This window comes from Topomyia yanbarensis, chromosome 3, assembly GCF_030247195.1.
Source record: "Topomyia yanbarensis strain Yona2022 chromosome 3, ASM3024719v1, whole genome shotgun sequence".
Taxonomy (NCBI): domain Eukaryota; kingdom Metazoa; phylum Arthropoda; class Insecta; order Diptera; family Culicidae; genus Topomyia; species Topomyia yanbarensis.
In genome coordinates this window covers 268,208,874-268,215,141 of record NC_080672.1, presented here as the reverse complement: position 1 = coordinate 268,215,141, position 6,268 = coordinate 268,208,874, and positions in this window count along the sequence as shown.

Here is a 6,268-nt window from a genome sequence, read left to right as displayed (position 1 = left end):
ACTACTGTCGACATCAGGTCCTACTCCGTTATCCGATGGCAAAGATTCATCACTATCGTGATCTGATTGCTGTTCGCCGTCAAACTCTTCACCTGTGGGACAGCTTTCCGAATTGCCTGCTTTTGAATTCTTATCCTGTAGCCATTCTTCCACTTTGGCATTGGCGTCGACGTTCTCGCCATCGATTTTTTCCTCATCGTTCATCTCCGGATCATCGAGGCCGGCTAGCTCCTCTAAAATTTGGAAACGTTTTATCATTAACACCTTTTTCTCGTCCAATAATCTCCGTTCCGCTTCTATTTTTTGCAATTGCAGTTGTAAACGAGCCTTTGAAGATTTTGTCGACACTGATGACATCGCTGATGCAGGTTCCGACGGATTGTACGCTGATTTGGAAGATTTCATCGATATCGATGACGTCACCGCGGCGGACTTCAACGGTTTTTGAACTACCTCAGGGTGTGTCTTCATCACAGTTGGTGCAAGCTTCGATTGTAGGGCTGTAGCCTGTGTATCTACTTGCTGACCTTTTGTAGATATAGGTTCCTTCGGCTTTTTAATAACGTTCTCATTTTTCTCGTTGGGCACCTTGGTCTTTTTAACAACTTTCTCGGGGCGCTCATTGTTCAGCTTTTCCGTGTTTGTCTTTTTAGTGTGCCTTTTTTCTTTTTCTTCGCCTCACATTTTCCACAACGCCAATCTTCTTTATATATCTCCTGTGACACACCCACGCAATCGAAATGGTGCCAGCCATCACAGTCGTCACATTGCACCATTTGGCTGGTGTCGATCGCATTGCACGTTTGACAGCTACATCCGATCCCATCGTTACTGACCTTCATCTCGGTAGAAAACTGATTATTTTTACCACCCATGACGGGTGCACTTTTTTGCGACAGTGCCTTTCTAACGATTTGTTTCGTTTCGAGATTGAGAAGATCTTGTTTATAAGCACTCGTAGATGGGGGATCATGAAGGGGATCAACTATGATAGCGCATTTCGATTCAGCAGCTGAGCTTTGTGTGGCTACGGTGCGTGCGGGGAGATCATTCTTATTGCTAGCTCGGTCCGACATCTTGCATGTAATAAACGAAATTAAAGATTTGTTACTCCAGGTAACAAGAGTCTAAGAGCGGTATTTCCGAAATTGTAGTAGGCGGCCTTATTTGTTCGTTCGAAGCATTAAAGGGAGGATTCACTCGTTTCACGCCAAACTTTAATTTCCTGATAATAAACATAATTATAAATTCATTTACATTTTAGGTTAGAATTGTGATTGCTTACGTTTAGTGCCCTTTGTCGTTACGTGTACAGGCAAGATTTTGACCACTATAGCGTAGATCTAACCACTTTCGGTCTCTAAATGAGCAATTGGTAAATTAGCGTTGATGATGATGCAATATAAATATAAATTTCACCTTTACTTTTAAGATAGCAATAGTTCACTCTCTCCTCGTACTTTTAGGTTAACAATAGTTGTAAGTTTATCTTTAAGTTAATTTTAGTTAATATTAAGTATAAATTGCATGTAATAATTACAAACCTTAGATTTAAGCACAATAATAATATTAATTTAGTTAATAAATCCAATATAAATTTTAATAATCTTCATGGAGCAGAAAAGCGTGCTTCCAAAACTAAAGGGTTTATCTCACTACTCTATTGTTCTGATTTTACTTGTCTTCGCTGTGTATGTCCGTTTATCGTCGTTATTGACCTAACGGGTAGACTTTCCGGCTGAGCTGGCAGCGTTATCACTTATCAGTGACGAGGGGCTCGATGACACCTGTAATAGTGGCGGTACCTTGATTGTCGAAATTGAGGGTCCGCATTTCGAGTAACTAAATAAAATTACTCGGCCACGGTAGCTTTGCGACACATCGAAAGGCCAACAATCAGCTTAAAACAATTAAAACAAACATCCGCTTGGTGGTGCGATAAATTGCACGCGCACCGTCGATCCAACGACCAATTACAAAGTAGCACCAAGCCAGCAACATGTGGCCATTCGGCGACACAATAACAGTGGAAAATTCTTTGAGCTCTCACGACGTGGCGTCGTATTCCGTCGACGCAGCATTCTTGGTGATCGTCGTCGTCATTGTCTTCCTATGGCGATGGCGACAGAAGACCAAGCGCATAAAAGCGCTTGAATCAGCGAATCGGCGTAGCCGATTAGAAGTGTGAAATGTATTTATGAAAAATAAAACTAGTCTTGTTACAACAGTCCAGCGTGGTATTCATTATTATCACATCCTGCGGAGACTGGGTTTCGGGCCAGTCTCCCAGTCCTTTCAATTCGAAACTAATAACGAAAGAGCTTCTGCGGGAGCGAAGCTCTAGCTATTGGCACTGGTGCTCGTACCAGTGTCAATTCACTTTCTCGCGAACAAGTACGATCGCGGAACAGCATCTAAAATTAGAATTTTAACAATGACTTGCAAAGTGTAAGCCGCTAGCTGTGCATGCCATCCGCAAGGTGCGTAGGCACGCCTTTCATCGCGTGTATGATGTGGTATGGCTTTATGCCATACACATCACCGCGGAGCCCGCTTCCGCGCATATACTCCGAGGCCGGGTTCATTTGGCTATTGTTTCAACATCGCCACTTGTGGACCGGCTACCGGTGTCTGGTGCGCGAACTCTGAGCCTGACTGTTTCGCCGGGCCGTAGTAGCATCTACATCGGAGCCCGTCCACCCGGACGAATACGTGGTGATAAATAACGAACTCGGTCCACTCGGTGTATCCTTCCGGGTACATGACCGACCGCTGTCACCATAATGCGCGGTCTGTCCGACGGTGGCCACTGGTTTTATAAAACGTGCAGGTGATATTTTATCGATCGGATGAGTTAACACACGAACACAATTATGAACTTAAACTTGCTTAGGTTTATTGGCTATATAAATTCTGCAACCAGGGATGCCAAGTGTTTTTCCAAAAAATCTGTAATATTTTTTAAAAAAGTCTGGAATTGTCTGGATGACCCAAATTCTTTAGGAAACGGTGCATTCCTCACCGATGGGCTATAATTGTTACGTTTTACTAATGAAACATGTTTGTATATTAGTAAATATATCGGCTTACTAAAAATTTGGTGATAACGCTGCAAATCTGGAAGTGTCCAATGCTTGATTTTCAGCATAGAGCACATTGATTAAATTTGAATCTCAGAGTTTCCAGAATCTTGGACTGCTGGAACTTCTAGATGATATAATTCGGCAAAAAAATTGTTGACTTTCACGAAAACACGGTGGTATGTTGTGTTTCCAGCTTTCTCAAAAAGTGGTTTATGAACCTTATTTTGTTATTTTTCAAATTGTCTGGATAAATCTGGACAAATTCCCTGAAATCTGGATCAGACAAACATAAATCTGTATGTCTGGACGAGGCTTGAAAATCTTGATGAATCCAGATAAATCTAGAAGGTTGGCACCCCTGTCTGCAACTCACGCGCCTGTTACGCGTAATTATCACTGACTACTTCGAAACCTAAGCAAACTTTCGCACGACAATTATGAACTTAATTTATCGCTCCGGTCTCTGCCGGGCGAGGTGTTAATTACTAACTGACTGCTAAAAACTTCGTACCGGTCCCGGCCGGACGAAGAACTTACTATTGACTGACCCCTCACAATGTGACCCAAAAGACTTTTTATCGACGCGTCTGTGTAGACTTTTCTCTGAGAGAGTCTCAGACCTAAACAAAACATTTTTCTATGCTCGCGAGAGTAAAGACACCGGTGGATGAATCCGCAGTTCATTATGATTCACACTAGGAAGTCTTTATTTTTCTGCAACAACGTCGCCATCGCGGCTAGCAACAACAAGTTTTGCTTAATTAAACAAATTGTTTACTCGCCTCCGTAAGCATATGGCTTGGAAAGCGCGAGAGCACCAATATCTCAGCTCAGCTTAATGCTATAGCTGGTGATGTAACCCAGGAAATTAGCTTCCATGGTGCATCACTTGGTGAAATTTTACCAAGGTTGATTCTGGCCAAAAACTATGGGCGATGCAACCATGTCTTTAACCAAAGACGATAATATGGAGCAAATTAACGCCCAGTTAGAAAAAAAATGATGCAGATGATGAATGCATTTGTAAACAAGCCAAACTATCATGATACCATGTTTTCTCAAGTTGAAACACATTTTAACAATATGGCAGCACCCAGACCGGAGCACCAACAACAAACGTCGCACAATTGTTTAAAATACCTGATCCAATAAAATGCTACCCGCATTCGAAGGTAATTCTAAACAGTTAAACAGGCCTGGCTGGAAACTCTAAACGCATTTAAAGAACTCGTGACACCACTGCAATTCATAATATATAGCACTGCAGTAGTCAACAAAATTCAAGGTATAGCCAAAGACATAATTTGCCTTGCCGGTAGCCAGTTTTGAAACCATTAAAGAAATTCTAATAAATTCTTGGCGATCGTCAAGAACTTTCAACATATAAATGACAATTATAGCAATGCAGAATGATCGAAGGGATGAGTATCGCAAGATACTATCATAAATCTAAAGAAATTATTCAAAATATTAAGATCCTAGCAAAACAAAGAGAGAAATGTAAAAATAATTGGGGGACGATAAATGATTTCATTGATGAAGACCCCTTAGCAGCTTTTATTTCTGGACCAACTGAACCATATTTCGGCAATAACTAGTTTTCGGAAACTCTTATCTAGTTATCGTCATCGACAAAGTTGTTAGCCAAGATTTGAACTGTAGTTTTATAATGCTGGTTTTTCATACTGAGTGAAATAACGATCTTTTTTAACGTAAATTTAAAGTAATTTATTGTCTCTTTTAAAATTCAATACAAACTGTGAACGCTAAGCGTAAACCTGGGGAGCAACCAAGCGCTCCCAAATTTTGCACTGGCATTCATAACCACAAAAGTAACTTAAAAAGTGCTGTGTTGGTAAAAGGGCATATGTCGAGCCACTCTAATGTATCATACACTAATAATATTAGTATTCATACTGTAGCAAGAGCCAATTCTTTTATTACAATCTTAAAATTATCATATTTAGACTAGTATTGTAAAAATTATCCACCCGATTAACTTATCAATCCTGGAAGACAGTTCGTGATCAACCACGGTTGAGTACAGTCCGGTTCGAGTAATTGTGCAAGTCAATTCTATGAGGGGTCAAATTACGACCACCACTGACTCGGCCGCACCGACAAACTCGATTACTCACCATGCTTCAATCGCGAGCAATGAACATATTTACCTAACGCAGCAATAAATACAAAAACCGCTTCCTAAATATCCAACTAACCGGATGAACAATCTAAGATTCCCCCACATGGGGGTAAACCTCTAGCGGAGACCCCCGAGAAAAAGTGCTAGTGCTTGAACGAAAGGAGGAAGGGAAAAACTATCACGGTGTTTCGCCCGTGCTGGTAGAAAAAATAATTAAAAGTTACTGTGGCAAGTGTAAAAGAAGTTAAAATCATATATCTAGTGTTGGAAACAAGACCATGGTACCCGAACCCACTGATGTGCTTCATATGCCTCAAATTCGGACATATCGGGAAAATTTGCGACAAGATCTTGTGTGGAGAAATATTGTATGTAGAGTGCAGTAACCAAGAGAAATGATTTAACTGTGGGGAAAACCACGGGGAAACCACGGAACCACGTATCATTCTGGAAAGCAAGAAACATGGTTGAAAATGAACAGGGCCGGCGGAAAGCGTGGGTAGTATGGGTAGTACTACCCACTCGAAAATAACCGAGTGGGTAATTACCCACTCGAAATTTTGAACCATTTTTTTAAATTTAGATGTGTAACGCATGTATCTTGCACTACACACATTTGAAAACATCGATGTACCACAATTCCATTTGCATAAACGAACGTGACTTAATGTGAATGTAATGTAAGCGTGCGCATTGCGAAAAGGGAAAAAATCATTACTAATGGACCCCTCACCCTGTGCTTTCTACCCACTCAGGCGTAAAGTGTTTCGCCGCCCCTGCAGACAGACAATGAAAATAGCGTGATCTCACGGAACGAAAGAGGATTATGATCAAGAAAAACCGAACTATGCCTACTAATGGCCTAAAACAACCCGATTGCCTTATGCCTCCAAGAAACAATATGCCAAAACGATAACCAAGCAAGAATCAATGGTTTTGCAGCACCTAGCCAAAGGCCAGAGGGAGCCAGAGCAGCAAGAGGAGTACTAACTGCAATAAAAGAGGACATCGATAGCAGCGAAATCGATATAAAGACCAACCT